This window comes from Mauremys reevesii, linkage group 16 (genome assembly GCF_016161935.1).
Source record: "Mauremys reevesii isolate NIE-2019 linkage group 16, ASM1616193v1, whole genome shotgun sequence".
In the NCBI taxonomy this organism is placed as follows: domain Eukaryota; kingdom Metazoa; phylum Chordata; order Testudines; family Geoemydidae; genus Mauremys; species Mauremys reevesii.
Window position 1 is genome coordinate 30,110,601 of NC_052638.1, and position 19,593 is coordinate 30,130,193.

A 19,593-nucleotide genomic window follows, 5' to 3' on the forward strand; every position below is an offset into this window, starting at 1 on the left:
AGAAAAAGTTTAACCAACATGGAATTACTGAAGTGTTGTTTGTGGTTCTGCATTTTTAATCTCACTGCATTTTAACAAAAGCTGTCATAAAACCTTGCCCGGCTACCACTGAAGTTGATGGCAGTTTTGCATTGAATGTGATGGGGGCATGGCTGGGCCCCATTGTGTTTGGAGTTTACATCATTCACTTGTCTGTTCAAGGAGGAAAAAAAGGCAAGCTGTCAGTAAGTATGAAGCTCAAGGTTTTGTATCCTAAAGAGACTGTTCAAGTCATTCGCTGAACTGTTAATCTTGATGCTAAATAATAAAAATGAAATGAGCCAGGTCTGGGTCTTCACTCCAGCCACTTTGCACCACTCTGGTGGTGCAAAACAGCCATCAAGCCAGTGGATTCATTTACCTGAGGACTTCCCCTGTGTTTGGGACTCCTCAGTTTTCAGAGAGCAGCTGTCATAGTCCTACACCCCCTTCCTCCTGGCACTGTGCTTAGAGGGAAAGATGTATAACCAGGGGATCTCCATTCAGTGACACTTAACTTCTGAAATGACCCGTTGAGGCCATGGCTTGGAGGTCATGTGTTCATGGTGATTGTGACTTTGATTAAAGTTTGTGATGAGCCCACTTCACACTCAACCCACAGTGGATTCTCAACCCACTGAGCCCACTTCATTCTCAACCCACAGCCTGGCTCCTGCGCCAAACGTTTGAGACCTGGCACGTGTGGTCATGGCACCATTCAGGTCTGGCATGTTCATACCTCCATAGATAGAGGGGAAGACAGGCCAAACTTGTGCTGTGACACTGTGCACTAAGTTGCATCACCCTGAGCCACAGCGGGACAGGAGTCCCTGCTGTGGGGTGAGTGCAGTGCAGGCTTGCTCACCAACCCTCCTCCCCCTGTGCATGACTCATTTATTATTTTGCTCACGTATCTGCAATAAAATGTACTAAAATATCCAGGCCAAAATTGTAGCCTTAGCCATGGGCAGCAGGATGTAATTTCAAGCAGCCCAAGTGCCATATCCCTGCCTGGCCGCAAGTAAAAGGGGTTGTAAACGGCAGTTAAAGCTACTTCTGCCGTCATTCCATCCAGTGTTGTGTCAAGTGTAACTCAACTAATCTAGATGATCTGGGGCAAATAACTACAACAGTGGAGTGAGAATGTATGAACTATTTTGTGTTGCTCTGTTCAGTATAGTTTTAAATTAGAAATGGGAAGCTTCTTTCCTATTAGAAACTCGAATAACTTAGACAAATTGTTCAGGGTTTCTTGTCTTCATAAAATAGCCATGTTCCTAGTTTTACTGTAATGGACACCGAGTTATATATGTTTCAGAGTAGCAGCCGTGTTAGTCTGTATCCGCAAAAAGAACAGGAGTACTTGTGGCACCTTAGAGACTAACAAATTTATTTCAGCGCGAGCTTTCATGAGCTACAGCTCACTTCTTCGGATGCATAGAATGGAACACACAGACAGGAGATATTTATACATACAGAGAACATGAAAAGGTGGAAGTATGCATACCAACAGGAAGAGTCTAATCAATTGACTCTTGATTTCAGGAGTCTCTGAATTTAGAGACTAAAATTAGAGACTAAATTTGTTAGTCTCTAAGGTGCCACAAGTACTCCTGTTCTTTTTGCGAGTTATATATATTTTTCTGTTGTTTAAAACAATGTTTGGGGTTTTCTAAATGTGCAAGAACCTTTTGGTGCATAGAGCTGTATTGAATTAAATCTAAGCAACCACAGACGATGTGGTTTCATCTTTATAAGCTTGTCTAAGCTTTTGCCCTTAGAAAGGCTTCTAACAGTTCAAAGCACAGACACTGCTTGGTTGAACAGAGTCAAAGTGTGGTTGCACTTTTTTGGCCTTTCAAGAAATAATGCGAGCTTAATACAGGCTCAGGCATTATAGACCTTGCTGGGATCTATCATAAATAAAAATTCCCTTCCATTTTTACTGTACAAGGAAATGCCAAAAAGAAAAATGAAACATGTCTGAGCTCCGGAGGCTTTTACTCTATTTTCCATGGAAAATATATATTGATTTCTCCCCCTATTTACACATAATGAAATAAAACAGCTAAATTTCAGTGGGCTATTGTATATTCAAGCACAAGTCTTTCAATTTACACATTCCCAGCCAAATGCCTATTGGAATTCGTATAAGGGTAACAATGTATGGTTTTCATTCAGTATATACACATACAAGAAATTCTCTGCTCCTCAATGAAATGTGGCATCTAAGTACATTTCATACATCTGAAAAGATGGCAGAGCACATTAATGCTGTTTTAAACTCAGGGGGTTCTTTTAGTTTGTTTTCAGTTCAACACTCACTGAAGGACAGTGAGATGACTTCAGAGGTAAAGGTGCATTGTACTCTTGACCTTGATTGTCTGCAGGATCTTATAAGCCCCTTCCTTTAGACAGGGCCAGTGCAAGGATGTTTCGCGCCCTAGGCAAAACTTCCACCTTGCGCCCTCCCCCCCCCCGCGCCTCCACCCTGAGGCGCCCCCCTTGTGGCAGCTCCCCACCCTCCACTCTGATGCACCCCTCCCCCAGCCCCAGCTCACCCCTGCTCTGTGCACGAGCACCCCAAGCATGCTGTGGCCGCTTCACTTCTCCCACCTCCCAGGCTTGCGGCGCCTAAGCTGATTGGCGCTGCAAGCCTGGGAGGTGGGAGAAGTGAAGTGGCCACGGCGTGCTCGGGGAGGAGGCGGGGCAGGGGTGAGCCGGGGCGGGTAGTTCCCCTGCGTGCTGCCCCCTCTGCCCTTACTTGCTGCAGGCGGCCCTCCCCATGCTCCCCTGCCCCAGCTCCCTCCGCCTAAATGCCGGCAGCGACCGGGGCGGCTGAAGATTTGGCCGCCGCGGTCGCTGCTGAAGCAAATGGCATCCCCCAAATGCCAGCACCCTAGGCGACCGCCTAGGTCGCCTAAATGGTTGCACTGGCCCTGCCTTTAGAGCTTTTGTATTTTACTGGCCTCCACTAGGCAATGTGACCATTTAAAATTGTATTAGTATAAATCAGTGATACCATTGTTGGTACAAATGAGAAAGAGGACATCTTTAGCAACAATTTTTGCTGAACTCCAAAAATGTTTATGCCACTTCTGTCCTCTGGTCTTTCTCCTCTTCTAGCTTTCCCAACTAATCTCCTTGTTTTTTCCAGTAGGGAGGAGGCTGTAAGGCAGTGGTGGGCAATCAGGGTAATCCACTGGCAGGCTGCGAGACAGTTTGTTTACATTGACTGTCCACAGGCACAGCTGCCCATGGCCAATGGGAGCTGTGGGATCAGTGCAGGCTGGATGTTTCCAAAGTCCTGGGCAGGCTCAGCCTGAGTCAAGTGCTAGTGTAATAAATTCAAGCACTGCACTTTCTCTTGACCAACCTGGCTCCTGAGAGCTTATTAAATATTTTAGATTGGCACTTGACAGAGCAGCAGTAAACTCTCTCTCTAAGGCAGCATATGATAGATGTCTATACAGTCATGACTGGTGTAGAAAGTAAATAAGGAAGTGCTATTTAATCCTTCTCGTAATACAAGACCTGCGGGTCACCAAATGAAATTAATAGGCAGCAGGTTTAAAACAAACAAAAGGAAGTATTTCTTCATACAACACACGGTCAACCTGTGGAACTCTTTGCCAGAGGATGTTGTGAAGACCAAGGCTATAACAGGGTTCAAAAAAGAACTAATTAAGTTCATGGAAGATATGTTCATCAGTAGCTATTAGCCAAGATGGGTAAGGATAGTATCCCTAGCCTCTGTTTGCCAGAAACTGGGAATGGGTGACAGGGGATGAATCACTTGATGATTACCTGTTCTGTTAATTCCCTCTGAAGCACCTGGCATTGGACACTGTTGGAAGATAGGATACTGAGCTATATGGACCTTTGGTCTGACCCAGTATGGCCGTTCTTATGTTCTTGCATGCAGCACCTATGCATGGGAGTAGCAGAAAACAGATACTTCATCAGCAAAAAAGGGCTGCTTGAGAAAGAAAACGGGGTGAGGGGATGGAGAGAAGATGTTAGAGAGTTTGGACTGGAAGAAGGTCTGAGACTCAGATGTTCTGGGCTGGCCTTATCAGTTCCTTGTGTCTCACTTATCTGTGCTGTTATGTTGAGGAGAGCTATCTGGGGTCAGATTTGAATGTTAATTCCAGGGGTGGATTCCTGGAGTTCCTGATCTCTCCGCATTCCCTGAGGCTTCCTAACACAGTCTCTGTAAGTAATTGAGATTATTTTCACAACTGAAGGGGGGGTGGGGGGCAGCCTTGTATTCAAATATGATAGTTTTCTATATTGTTGCTAGATTAATTTTGTTTTATTTTTAAATTATTGGGCATTCGAGTGAATTCTACCAATGGGAAATGACTAGGGAAGCTTAGTTAAGAGGAGCAAATGCAAAGATTTATTCTCTGATAGTCAATAACTTCTGTTACTCACTACAAATAAAAGTTTAAATAATTAGGAAGGGCTTTCTAAATCCTACCCTAGTTAAATGCTCTCAGGGGGGTCTTAAAAATGTGGATTGAACTCTAGCCTCAACTCATCCCACTGTGATTACTTATTCATACTGTACATACAGCTACTGGGTTATAGGTATGTCACTGAAGCACAATACTTATTTTTCATGGGTGAGATATACTAATCTGAGATATCTTAATTTATATGATGCTGAAATCCAATCTGAGACTGGATTTTAGAGATATAAATACATGCTAGATGAATGCCAACAAGAGCTGCTTAGCTTGTTAATTTAATGTCTTTAAAGCATTCAATAAAATGTGTGTTTGCTGTACATCCATGAGTGGAATGTCAATTCTCATTGCTGTCATTATAAACTTAAAAAGAGAGCCCAATAATTGTGTCCAGTAGAAAAAATAAATACATGAAGTCCATTTGCATTATTTCTTGATAGTAATTGCATGAACAGTAAGGATCCTCTAGCTAAAGCAAAATGTAGCTTGATATGTATAAGTTAAAATATAAGCCTAGGAAACATATTTTGAACTATTTTTGTGATTAGAATGAATTTCAAGGCACAACAAAAAGGCATCTTAACATGTGCAGAGTGAGTCAGAGCATATTTTTTTTAAAAGAGCCTGATTCTAACAAGTGAAGTACTGAAGCTACATTTTACTCACAGTGCAGTAAATAAAGAGAAATAAATTCCTTCATTTTTGTTAGAAGCAGTGGCATTGCTGGGAGATTAGCTTAGTTTAGGCAGCAGGAATGGTCTTGCTGTTAAAGCATTTGAATAGGAATGAGGAGATCTGGATTCTGATAGATTTTTAAGGCCAGAAGGGACCATTATATCATCTAGTCTGTTTCCAGCTCAGTTACAGTCTTCCTGTGTGACTTTGGGCATGCCATTTAGAGTCTGATTTTCAGAGGTTCTTAGCAGCTACAGCAGGAATTGAAGTCAAAGGGAGATAGAGATGGTTAGCTCCTCTGAGAATCAGACCTAATTAAAGCTTGGCAGGAAATGTTTTTTCTTTCTTGCAAAAATTGTTGAGATTAAAACAAAAAAAAACCTCCATCCCAAATCAGGAAGAAAAGTTAAAATCTTGAATATTTTTGCAAACTGAAGATCTTCCCCTTACGGGAAATTCTGTTCAGGTCAATCAAAAACTTTAATTTCAATTTTGACATTTCCCCCCTTTTTTAACTTCCCTTAGTCTAAATCTACTAAAATTTCAAAACAAAAATTGTTTCTACTAAAAAACTGGAAACTTTCTGTTTCAAAATGTCAAAGCAGGGTGTTTTGACTGTTTCAAAACGTTTTTTCGCCAAACATTTTTTGAATGGGGAGATTCATCAAAACCACACATTTCTCATACAATTTTAGTTTCAGTGAATCTGCATTTTTTAGCAAAAATATTGCAGACTAGCTCTAGGCCTAATACTGCTCTGTGCCTCAGTTTCCCAATCTGCAAAATGGGAGTAAAGATCATTCTTTGCCTCAGAATGTTGTTGTACGGCTAAATTAACTATTTTTTTCCCTCAAGTGCACTGATACTCATGGACTTTAAGGCCATTAGAGACTATCATGATAATCTATACTGACCTCCGGCACATTCCAGGCCACAGAACCTTATCCACCCCCTCTTACAGTAGGCCCATAACCTCTGGCTGAGTTACTGAAGTCCTCATATCTTCTTTAAAGACTTCAAGTTACAGATAATCCACCATTTACTCTAGTTCAAATCAGCAAGAGACCCAGATCCTACACTTCAGAAGACGGCAACCCGCCCCCCACCCCAGGTTTTTGCCAATCTGCCCTGGAAAAAAATTCCTTCCTGACCCCAAATATGATGATAAGTTTGACCCTGAACATGTGAGCAAGACCCACCAGTGTGACACCTGGGAATGAATTTCTCTGTAGTAACTCAGAGCCTTCCTCATCTAGTGTCCAGTCTCTGGACACTGGAGATATTTGCTAATAGCAGTCGCAGATGGCAATCTCATGGTACCATCCCCTCCATAAACTTATCAAGTTTGGTCTTTTTTGCCCCACTGCTCCCCTTGAAAGGCTTTCCCACAACTTCACTCCTCTGATTATTAGAAACCTTCATCTAATTTCAAGCCTACATTTATTGGTGGCCACTTTTTATCCGTTTATTCTTATGTCAGCATTGGTCCTTAACTTGAATAATTCTTCTCCCTCTTTTGTGTTCCCTCTGATGTATTTATAGAGAACAATTCTATCTCCCTTTGTTTTGTTTGGCTAAACAAGCCAACCTTTTTAAGTCTCCTCTCATAAGGTAGGTTCTCCATTCCTCTAATCATCCTAGCAGCCCTTCTCTGCACCTGTTCCAGTTTGTTTTCATCTTTCTTAAACATGGGAGACCAAAGTTGCATACAATATTCCTGATGAGGTCACACCATTTCAATGTCTGTTGATAAATGTTAATGATAAGAATTCCCTTATCATGGAAAGACAAATAAAATGTTAGCTGGGTTTACTGTGAGATTCCAAGTGAATATCTGCATTTGAGGACGCATGACCACTCCACTTTGGAGCCTGGGGCTGAGTGACAAGGCTGGTTTTGATGATGTCTATCTCCTCCTGGGTTATTAATATTAAATGACAGTTCTGGAGAAGACTCTGGCCAGAAGGGAGCTGTAGCCATGGGGCGTGAGAAGAAATGAGCTTGGTAATAAGGAACCAGGCAAAATAAATAAGATTTGGGATTATATCTAGCAAAGAAATGCAGTTTCTATGGATGTGATGAGATCTATATTGTCCATTACTTACTAGACTAAATAAAGTCCAAAGCCCACTTTTGGATAGCGTGACTTCCTCTCATGCTCTGTATCTATTCATTCAGCTTTTGTCTGCAACCCAGAAAAGCTATTTGCAATCTGTGTTATCTCTGTAAACAACTTGTTGCCCACATTTCAGTAACATATTTTCCTTGATATCATCCAGCTGCTAGTTTCTAATTTTGCCTTGTATGGGGCCCTTGGAATAACTACTTCTCTTCAAGCTACTCTTTCATCCTTCTGATTGTGTCTACACTCCCCTGCTTCTCTACAGTTGGCTTCAGAAGTGCATTTACTGTGTAATCTAGTCTGTTCTTCTTGTCTTTTCTCTTTAAACATAAAAATCCTTAAGCAAATGTAAAGCTCTCTGGTTAACCCTTAAGGAAGCATTATCACAAGTGTACATAGCTTGGTTCTTTCTAGTTTTTAGGTATTTGGAGGGTCTTTGTTTATATAACCAGATGACATCTTGTAATCAATAAACTGGCATCTGGCAGTTTAGTTTCTCAGCTTCATTTTCTATTCAGGATTAAAATTGCCAAAGATTCTTGTAACTTTCCTTCTGAATGGCATTTTTAGCTACCTTTCTGTCCCATCCCATTGTTTCCACATTGCTTTTTGTTTAGTCCTTTGTCCTGCTTTTCCAATTGCTGCTGCTATTTTTAGTGTTTTCACTTTATTCCCTCACTGTTTTATTGCTGTGCTGTTGTTGTTTTCCCCCCTCATTCTTTCCATCCCTCTTGGAACCAGATTTCAGCAAATGGAGACTCCCCATTACCTGTGAAAATACTGCAGCTGTTAAACCGACACTTTTATCCAAGCTTTCACTATTTTCTGTCCCTATATATAATCACTTAATTTGCACCACTTCACTCCCTCCTGCTAGAAAAGGGCAGCCATCAGGATCCCTTTTATACTGAAGCTTGTTCTTTCTCCCTTTCTCTTATTTACACACGAGCTATGATTCTGGCTTTTCCACTAGGTTCTATTTTTTGAATAAGTTCAGCCCTGGTCCAGAGGGGGGTAAGAAGTCATTTAGCCATTTATGTTAGCAGCTTGGTTTTGACAAAGCAGAGAGTGGTTATATTGTCAAACTGCATGGGGAGATTTTGAGATATAGGTTGAATTGAAACCATCAAACTTGAATCATGAAACCTGCTGTGAAAGGGCAGAGTCACCTAGTTGAGGCGGGGAATAAATTTTTTAGGATTTACTAAACAATAGAAATCAATCTTGTTAAAAAATGGCTTCTGTTAATGTATTTGTATAGCTTGGTCAGTATAATGTATTATTATTATTTATTAAAGTTAATCGTTAGGGAGTTGTTTTTTGAGCTATTTTTTTAAATAAGGATATCCTGCCTTTTCAGTTTATCATTATGAAAATTACATCATAGACAAGAACTTGTTTGTTAAGCCTGTTTATCAATAATATGTGAAACAAAAGAATAGTCTATAGCGCTCTCTGTTTTTATGAGTGTGTGTGGGGGGGCAGATTGCTATCTAATTATATGAAAATAGTCTTGCATTCCCATGAAATTACTGAATATTTTCTTTTCTTTTGTTGTTGTCAGGTTGGGATTGATTATGCTAGTTAAAAGGACAGTGATATTCTTGCTAATTATTTTTCTCTTAAAAATATTGCATGAGCTTGTTCTACCACTGTGTCATACTCTCTCAGAACACACATTTAAAAGGAGCAGAGAATGGCAACCCGATGGGGTTTCCCTGTTGAGCCTTCTTGCTAACATGTTGCTCTATAATCAGCAGCAGTTATGCGCTACATTGAAGAAGATTTTGGCTTCCAGCGTTCTCATCCTATAGGCTTCCGTCTCTCTCTGAGAAAAGCTGTGCAAAAGCTAAGGAGAGACAGTGGGGACAGGGAACTATAGTGTAGCTGAAAAGCACATAGACGCTCAAAAACCAGTTGTGGTCAATACTGAAACATTTACTATGTCAATAAATATTTGATAATATGCAGGGAAAATAAAAGATTTAGTTTTGTTGTGTTTCATATTTTGACTGCCCTCATGGTCCCGATTTGAGTCAGGAAAAAGAACTGCATTTTATAATCCATGACAAATTCATTATCTACATGTGGCTTTTGTTCGTAGTGAGAACTGCCCTAACACAACTAACAGAGCATTTAAACTAATAATATTTTGCTACAGGAACATCAGACTGTAGATTATCTTTTCAGCTAACTTTTACATCAATACCTGTTTGCATAATGACGGTGACATACCTATCTGCTTAGGTAGACAAAGTGTGCTAACTCTTATAAACTAAGTAAGTGTAGAAAGGAAGCTTTTCTGACCATAAATTATCTCAAATATTTTATCTTACTTCAATTTGTTGCTGTAGTCAAGACTTTATTATCTCATAATCAGATAATTGTTGGTCTTGTTGTTTATCTTGCTTTATTAAAGTCAATTACATGTGATTTATTAGTTATTAGAAAGGTATAAATAATAAACTTGTAGGCTAGTGGTAAATTAGCATTTTAATTGGACTTCCAATAAATTGTCATACAATGAATGCATAATTAGATATAAGAAATAATATACCACAGTAAAACTCACCTTCTGAACATGCAGGGCATATTAATATAGGTGGGGTTGATAGCACTGCCTATTATTCAAATAATCTGTCATTTCCCATTCTAAACCCCAGGTTTAAATTGCTTATAACTTTGCTAAACTTTAGCTGTTCAGTCTGAAATTTTCCATATTGGGTGTCTGTCTCAGGTGTAATCCTTCTGGAAAATTTCAGCCAAAATAGTCTAGCCACTTTCAGGAATGAAGCCAAGGAAAAGTACATTGTTTTCCCATGTAAAAAAAATTCTGGTGGCCTTTTCTTTGAATCTCTCCAGCACCTCCATGTTTTGAAGCAAGTACTTGAAATTTGACAGGGATGTGGGGTATGTGTCACGGATGTGCCTTTTGCAGTTCCCATGAAAATCTGCCTGAATATGGCCTAGTAATAAGAATCTGAAAAATTGCAGTTCAGAAATGCTCATTAGAGACTTAGATTTTAGCAGCTAAAATCCGTAAAGGTTTCCTACTGAGCATGCTTGAGCTGAAGGTGAGCATTACTTTCCCTGCAATTGTAGCTCTGGGCTATGGTGGGCTATCTGGGGCTGAGGTCAAGGCCAAGCAACTGAATCAGAGAGCAGGGAGCCTGTCTCTCTAGTGCTCTCAGTGATTCGCCCCTGCTGGGCTCAGGCAGCATGGAGGAGAAAATTGCCTGACTCAGATGCAGAAGGGACAAAAGTTGGACCTGTTTGGGGATGGTGAGAGTAGATTGAGATGAGGAGTTCGGGTGGAGACAGGGACTCGCTTGGCAATGAGACTAGGACACAGAACCAAGGGTAGGGGCATTGAGATTGGATGAGGAACCTGGGGAAGGAGATTGGGATGAGATGTCAATGATTTGAAGTTGGGAGAGTGACTAGAGGCAAGGGTGGGGAAAATAATTTGGTTGAGGAGTCAGGAGTGGGGGAATCTGAGACTGGCTTAGCAAGGAGACTGGGGACAAGGCGGTGGGGAATATACTGGGAGAGGGAGGCTGGGAATGGCTGGTCAAGGAGATTGGAGCTGGGACTGTGGGGTGGGGAGGGGAGACTATGAGAGAGAGTCTGGAATGGTGAGATTAAGACTTGCTGAGCAAAGAGGCTGGGCCTGGGATGAAAATACAGAATAGTAGAGGCCAGGACTTGCTAGGTTAGGCAAATAGGACTGGAATGAGGAGCCAGGATGGAAGAAGAAACAGGACTGGGACAGGGACAGGTTGGAGAGGGGTCAAAAGGGACCATACTTGGGAAGAATGGGCAGGAAAAGTCTGTCCACTAAAGCTGTTGAAAAAATATTATGTGATCATGTAACTAGAGACTGTATGATAATGCATATGCACAAGGAGGCTGAGTTAAGGTTGCACAAACACCTTTAATTCTAAAATTTCCTAATTTCTGAATACTTGTCTTTGCAACCATAATAATGTGCTTTGGATGTAGTTTATATGTGTATATATGAAATAAATATATAGAATTTGGGCCTGGTCCAGTGTCCACCGAAGTCCAGAGAGAGTCCCACTGAGTTCAGATCCCAGAATCTCTGGGCTGCAAAGGGAATAGTTCATCTTTCCTTTTACAAATATACATTTATTTCAGAAACAAAACACATCTTTTGTCCATAAGTTTGAGCCATATTGAATCAGTAGGTGATATTTCTATAAGTTCGACAGTTTCTGATTAGCTACTACTACACGTGTTTGTTCTGGATTTACTCTAATTGTGGGAAAAGCAGTGCAATGCTGTGAAAGAGTAGCTTTACCCTAATCAGAGATAGTGAAATGAGCTCATCTAGGCAGGGACTTTTTATATGTATGAATATCATCCAGCATTATGGAGCCCTGATGTCAACTGTGACCTCCAGATGCTTCCATAATGCAAATACTAATAAGATGAATACTGATCCTACAGTGGTCACACCAGCTGTCCAAAACCATTTGTAGGTTCTCATAATCTTTGTTGAGGTATTTTTGGATTATATTAGGAACATGCAAATAATAAAATATTAAGATTTGAACATTACTCAGATTTGGGTAGCCTGATGTTTGGATCATATTCAGAGCTCCCAATTTAAAATAAGCAATTGTCCCTCCATCTCCCCTTTGCAAGACTTCTCCCTCTGTCCTATGCCCTCCCATGCGCCTTTCTAACAGGTTGCCAGTACTCCATCTCCTAGACAGCCCCCAACACAATCAGTTGATGTCATCTGGAGGAAGGGGCTGTAACTTTCCAATCTCTTCTGTCTGACTGTTTCTTTCCCTTCACTGCTCCTTTTGGACACAGTAGGAAGCATTGTAATATTCACTGACATGGGCAGCCAAATAAAACATCCCTGAGTGGCCCAGGCGTCGGCCAATTATGAGAAGCTGACTAAATCCAAGTATCACCCAGACCATGGGCTTGTAAGAATTCAAGATTCCCCCTTCTGACTCTATAATGACAATTATAATACACCTCCAGCCAAGCTTTAAGGAGAACTGTGGTTGAGGAGTGGGTAATATGCTTTGGTAGTGATCTCTATGAGTTTTTATAGTTTGGATAAACATCCAGACTAAACCTTATTAGGTAACTGCCCTCCCCAGATTTATATGGAACATGACTCTCTTGAGGCTGGTTTATATCATGCTTTTATAGTTTGGCCATTGCAATAGTTTGTAATTTGCTGTTATACGAAGAATGGCTGAATCCATGCTTGGGGTTTGTATCTTTCTTAACATTATTCCCTGGTTTTCATAGGCCAGAACACTTTAGTATAAATGAGAATCAAGCCCATAGTCCGTATCTTAAAAATCAGTAACGCATATGGATACACTGTTGGGAAACAGGCTGGCTTATGTGCTGTCATACCATAAATAGATAATAATGAGAATCATTATGCCATCAGTTACAATATTCACTCAAATGCTGGCTACAGGATCCAATATTGCTTCCTGTGGAAGCAGCATGTACATAAGTGTATACATTCATTCTCATCTGACCAGGTCAGCACATATGTGTCCATACATATTTGTGTGTCTGCATAGAATCCTATAAATATAGGGCTGGAAGGGACCTCCAGAAGTCATCTAGTCCATTTCTCCATGTTGAGGCAGGATTAAGTGTACCTCAACCATCCCTCACAGGTGTTTGTATGTCTGCACAATTAATATAGGGGTGTGTGTGTGTGTGTGTGGTTGTTTGTGTTCTCCTATCCTTCCCCAGGACAACATTGTCAAAGATAGCAGCTGTAATACTATCGTGACAAATTTCAAATGCATGAAATTGCAAAATCATTCTGTATTATGCTAGACATCAATGTTACAAGTTGATCTGCAAGAGATTTTCGGGAATGCATGTGGAAATTCATGGAAATTTATTTCTGGAAAACTTGAAAGCCATGCAAATGAACTGGTAAAGATTTTCATGTTAACTTGCACAAAAACATATTTACTGGTTTCAGCCAACACTTTCTCTAATGGATTATCATTGTACAGCTATTTATCATGGTGTTTTTCTAACTGAGAGAGAATGGAAAAATTAAGTATGTCCTCACACATTTCTACTTGGCTGTGAAATGTGAGGCTCTTAATGTTATATAACTGTAAATACAACAATATTCCTTTAGGATTAATGCTTGGTTCAGGACCTACACGGGAATTTGTCATATGTCTGTTTTTGTCCTACTTTATCTAATTTGAAAATTCTACACTAGCTGTTTAAAATTTCACTTTACTATGTCCAGGCATGTGGGTCACAGGTTAGGGTAAATCTGCTTTAAAATAGTGATATTATACCAGCATAATTATATTGTAATCAATATTTCAATCCTCTTCACAATGCATATTTTAGTCCTCTTCCTCCTACTGATAGAGCAGTCACCTTCCCAACGGCTTTTGATTTTGGCTGGCCGCAGAGCTGATGTTTACATTTTTAAATTCAGGATGTGTTTGACAGCCAATTGCTGGAAGAGAGCTTTCTATTCAGACTGTCAGTTTTGCACATTCTGTGGCCTTAGACAAAGCGCTCACCTCCCAGATGTTCAAACACTGAACTGTGACCTTATGTCTGAACAATTGTTACTTTCACAAAATTGTACTTTTCCATTTGCAGGTTAATTTTGTAATATTATGAAATAACAAAATACATTCTACCTGTATGGAAATTCTGATACTAAGAAGGAAGACACATTGATGTATTACCTCTGGCAACCTACCAGTCATGGTGTGCAGAAGTCAGTGTGGTAAAAGCAGCTAAAAGCATAGCATTTTGGCAATGGGTTCAGCAGGATAATGCAGAACTGTAAAATCATGACAACTTAAATATGCTTAAGTAAATAGAAACATTCTGTCACCTTTGACCTAACTGGCCTATTGTGTTTTTCTGCCTTTGCTGATCTAGGCTACAGCTTGTCTGGTGTGACAGATATAGTAAGCAGCCTTCAAATTACTGCTGTGGGTACACAGTGATTAACTTTATATTTTATTCTGCAATCCTAAGAGTGTGTATTATTAGATATTACTATGACGTTCACTTGAGAAAATCATTTGAAAAACACAAAAAGGTCTTAATGTTCAAGTCTGATGTTCTCTCTGCCTGAGTATATAGAGTAGCAAGTTATAATAAGACTTTTAGAAGAGGAAAATAAAAATACAGCTCAAAAATATAGCACATAAGAAATAAATTCAGTGTAAATAAATAGAAGAATATTAAAGAAACTTAAAAAGGGGGGCACATTGGATGGGATTGTCCAAACTCCTTCTAGAGCGGTGCATAGAGGCATTCCTGTACGCATTGACCTTTGTTTCTCCTAAATGGAGAGTGGTAAGAGGTCTCTGTGACCTCTCAAACCTTATCCTCTGGATGTCACGGGATGTGTTCCAGAGGTCTGGGTCCAGGTTCATAGCAGGAACGAGAGATAACAGCTGGCCAGGTTGGAGATGGGAGTAGGCAAGTAAAGGTTGGGGTTCCAAACCTCAGTTAAGCTGAAATAAATAAATACAACCAATATGAGGCTGTATTATCTTTTCTGCTCTCTATCCCCAGGAGTTCTGGGGACAGCTGTAACCTGAGTACCATAGCTACCATGGAAATGTGCTGTTAGGGTCTGTGTCAGGGGCCAGAGGTGGTGAAGCCAAATACCCCTGGCAGAGGAGGTCTTCCCTGCTAGGTGCAGGACTGGTGATGCCAAATCCTTACCCTCCCAAAAGGCCCCTTCAAAAGGGGAATCCTACGGTAAGTTGGGAATGGTCTTGTAATGCGTTCGATGAAGTGGGCTGTAGCCCACAAAATCTTATGCTGAAATAAATTTGTTAGTCTCTAAGGTGCCACAGGTACTCCTGTTCTTTTTGCAGATTCAGACTAACATGGCTGCTACTCTGAAACTTGAAATGACAGTGTGTGTGGCCAGTGTGGCCCATGACCTGGCTATTTTCTGGCTGATACGAAGTAGCCAGGAGGAAATTAGGGAACCACTTGATGCCCTAACCAGCAGCGGGGACTGAGGCAGCCCATGGCAGGCCCAGTATTGTTTGTGTGTGTGTGGGTGTGTGTGATGATGATAGTATGAGGGGTTCAAGCGTGGCACAGAAATGAATTCAGGGCTATGCGATTTGCCCAAGGCCATAGAGCCAGTCAATGTTACAGTCAGTTTCTTGGCTCCCCGTCCTTGCTCTATTTTTAACCCACAGCTCACTCTGATACCACATAAGGAGATAGTGAGAGGTAAATGGTAAAAAGATGTTTGTGCACAGTTGAGGCATGAATCTAAACACACATTGAATTAGCAAATCAAATGAAATAAAAAAGCTACGGCAAAGAATAAATTGAAACATAAAAGAAGGCATCCAGAATCAAAGATGTTGTAATTGACAGTGTAGGAAACGGAGGCAGAGAAAACCAGTGATTACACTATTGGAGGAAAGTATTAGGGGTATTATTGCTTTACTTCTCTTTGAATATGGTTATGAAACTGCAGCTGAACAGGAAAGTCAATTGAGAAATACTTTAGTTACATGATCCTAATATCTTAAGTGAAACCATAAATACCCCGTGGGCATTTTCCTTCTCCTGTTTAGAGGTGGAAGTGCTGATGTTAACTTCAGTGAGAACAAGGCTGTGCCTCATGTTTGCCATTACTCTCTGTGGTAATGCAGAATATTTGGTTTTCCTCCCCCTATTATGTTGATATAATTCCCATTACTATTAAAGGGACCAGCACCTCCATGAAGAAAATAATAGATTCTATTGAATTTAAATTACAATCACTTTATTAATTCCACATTGTGTACAAATGAATTGCAGCTTGTCTTATGGAGTTTAATGCTGAATGATCCTTTATACCTTGGGTTGTTGATGAGCACACACATCATCTTGTGTCACAATTCACAAAAAATACAAAGCAAAGTTTTTTTTACCACCTAATTGTTTTCATATATCTAGCAAAACCAGAAGACACGCAAGAACAACAGACAGATGACTAGGAAAAGGATCACAGCATGAGAAAGGTGTTATAATTATTGGAAGCAGTGATGTATATAAATGAATGCAGAAGCCTCTGAAATCTTTCAGTATGTTTTACAGAATGAGCTAGAGTGCCTTAGAACCCATAGGGACTTGTGAAAGAGTCCAGAAAGAAACTATGTCTCTGGGTTCATTCAATGTGATCTGCCTCTGAAATGAAGGATTCCCCTTCTGGACTTCCATACCAGGCACAGAAAAGGGGAAAAGAAAGAGCATTAGGATAAAATATAAAGTTTCAGAGAGGGGAATGGAATCAATGCTTTACCAGTGATCCCTTTAAGAAATATACTTAGAAATTCTAAAATTTCTAAAAAGCATGTGGTGCTTTCTCGGAAGAATGATGCAAGGCTTTAAAATGAAGTTTAAAATGCAGATTGTGTAATTTCCTTTGAAAGAAGTGATGGGTAATTCCTTTGTAATTATACATGGATGAATTAATTATTCTCTAATGAACTCAAATAAAACTTCATTTCATGGTGCAGTCTTTTCTTTTCTTAATTAAAAATATCCAAGAGCATATTTCTAATAGACTGTGATTTTTCTCTTTTGGATTATTGCTGCAGTTATGCTTGTTTCACCCCTAATATGTTGACATTGGGTTGGCAGATCCTCTGTTTAGACAATCCAGCTCATTACAAGCTGGATTATGTCTCAAGCAGTACCTGGGCACCAGGGTCAGAAATGTCTCTAAGGGGCCAATCCTACTTTTGCTGAAGTCAATGGAAAGATTCCCTAAGAGCATTATTTCCTTCTCCCCCCATTCTGTACAAGCCGCACAGCTTGCAGTCACAATGTGGCTAGGGAGCACAGTTGCTGCTCCAGGCTACTGATCCCAAGAGTGTATAGCCTCTAAGGCAGGGAGGATACTCTTGAGAGAAGAGTCATGGCCACATCCATCCTCACACTGGGCAGATGAGGTGACTGAAAGCAGAAGGGAGTACATTTTACCATATGCCAAAAGCACAGTGGATCTCCCACTGGATCCCAGAATTGAAGCTAGAGACTCAAGAACAATTATGGTTGATTTCTCCCATGGTTGCGCTGCAGTGGGTGACCACACATCTAGTTCTGGTTTTTTTTCAAAAACCACAAACACATAAAGGAGTTATAAAATTGTACAGATTTAGCCAAGAAGTTGAACTTTTATAGGCTATGACCATTTAATATGAATTGAATAATCAGCATTCCAGTGTATTACTTTTTTTTTATTGTACAGTGGTACTTTTAAATCTACAAAATAGAAAGGTCCTTAGAGCAAGTATTTGTGTCTGCAATTTCTCTCCTGCATTGATGTTAATTTTGTGTTTGTAGGGCATGTATGTGTAAGACTATAAATATATGCTATATATCTGACTAAATGTGTTGGCAACGCTCTTTTGTATGTGTTCATTAATTGATGAATAATGAAGTTAGTATTGTGGCAGTACAATACATATGATATTAATAATATTGAAGTCACTGATCATCAGCTGTATTATACAAATGAATATTAGTTATTGTGGGATTCAGTGTTCATTGTTGGGTGAAATTTGTCTTGATGTGGAGAAGTACTGTAAGGCACTCTGTGCTACTTAAGACCTGTGTTAAGGCCATATGGGGGTTTCAGAGTATTAACACAAGACATCTGTCTCACCATTGGGACCAGAGGTATGCTATGCGGAGGATGCAAGGACAATCTAATGGCAATTAGTGCATGAATATGTTGGATAGAGGAACTGTGTGGTTGCTACTTCAAGGGAAGGAGATGTTTGCCTTTACAACTCTACAGCCTGGCCAGGAGTTGAGAGAGATTTCACTGCCCTGGGACTTCTCTGTCAGAAAGTATAATTAATGGGGTCTCATGCAAGGGAAGTAAATGTCAACATTTCTGGATAGAATGAAGTTTTTCATTAAGTGTATGTTCCTCTGAATTCAGGGATCATGTCTAGTACTGGAATCTAGGCGGTAAATATTAATTTTCCCTTCATTAAATATATATTTTTGTTACAATTCTCAATACCACTCTCTGAAAAATAGGAGGCCAGGTTCTAGGCACAAATGTAATGGATAAAGGTACAGGTGTGGAAAGCAGTTTCATATTTCCAACATTTGTGAAGACTTTTCAGCAGAAACTCAGATTCATTTATCCTCTTGATTATGCCTCTCTATCAATTCACCTAGATCCTATATAATTATGAGTTTAATGATCTTGAACCTTCACATGAACGCAGCCTGCTGAAGCTTGACAATTGCTTTTTATTATCATTCACATCTCGTACAACAGAGGGAACATTAGTTGGAAAAAAATAATATGCTCTCTGACTTTGAACATCACTTAATTTTGTGCTTTGAAGCTATAAGGTGATGATGTCAGGTAGATCCTAAATCAAAACAATATAATGATTTAGAAACATTGGTACCTATGTAGGTCATTTATTATAATGTTTCCATATTAAAGCTCTTTAATATCTCAGAAAGCTGTTTTGACCTTTGACTTTGGATACTCACCATAGGATGAACAAAATTCGTATAAATGCAACATTTATCATTTGCTTTATAGTAAAGGGCTGGGAACATATGATTGTCAGTGACCAGGTTGGAGCAAGAGTCTGGTCTACCTGTTAGAGCTGGATCCAGGATGGGGTAGGCATGGGAGCAAAGCCAAGGGTCAGAGTCAGAATCCAAAGCCCTAAAGCCAAGGGTTAACTGGAGTCGCAGTCAGAAGGAGAAGAGGATCTAAGCCAGGAATCAGAAGTCAGGAGGAAGCTGGGGGCTAGAACAAGTACAGGTGGAGGCTGGAGCAGGAGCTGGTACAGGCTGGGGCTGAAGCAAGGCTAGAGAGGGCAGAGGCAGGGATCGTTTAAAGCACAGCTGCAGACTAGGACTATGCTGAGCAGCCACTGGACTGCTGGTGCTATTGAGTTTAAGTGCCAGCCTGCCTGCTGACTCCTGCAACCAATCAGGTGCCACAGTCCATCAAACAACTTATATCAGAACCAGCTGCGTTCACTGGGTTTCCAGGAGACTGGCTGTGCTGCAGACTGGTGTCTGACACTATTGTTTTTGGCCCAGATTAATCTTTTGGGGGGGAAAGTTAAATGTATTTTCCATTGATCCTAATCAATTGCAGCTTAAAGGTTATAAAATGCTTCTGGGCACTCCTATCTCTTTTAGGCACATTTCCAATGTGCTATTATTAACCATGAGCTGTATTCAGTCCAAATGTCAATGTCTCACTAGTTTGTGATTAAAGAACTTCTGCAAATCTTC

At 40.3% G+C, this 19,593-nt stretch overlaps 1 protein-coding gene across 13 annotated transcripts in view; it reads left to right on the forward strand.

Annotated features, from left to right (window-relative positions):
- The window catches only part of CDH8 (cadherin 8), a 290,464-nt gene that overhangs the window by 136,527 nt on the left and 134,344 nt on the right, over positions 1 to 19,593 (forward strand). The gene's annotated exons all lie outside the window — the stretch shown is intronic.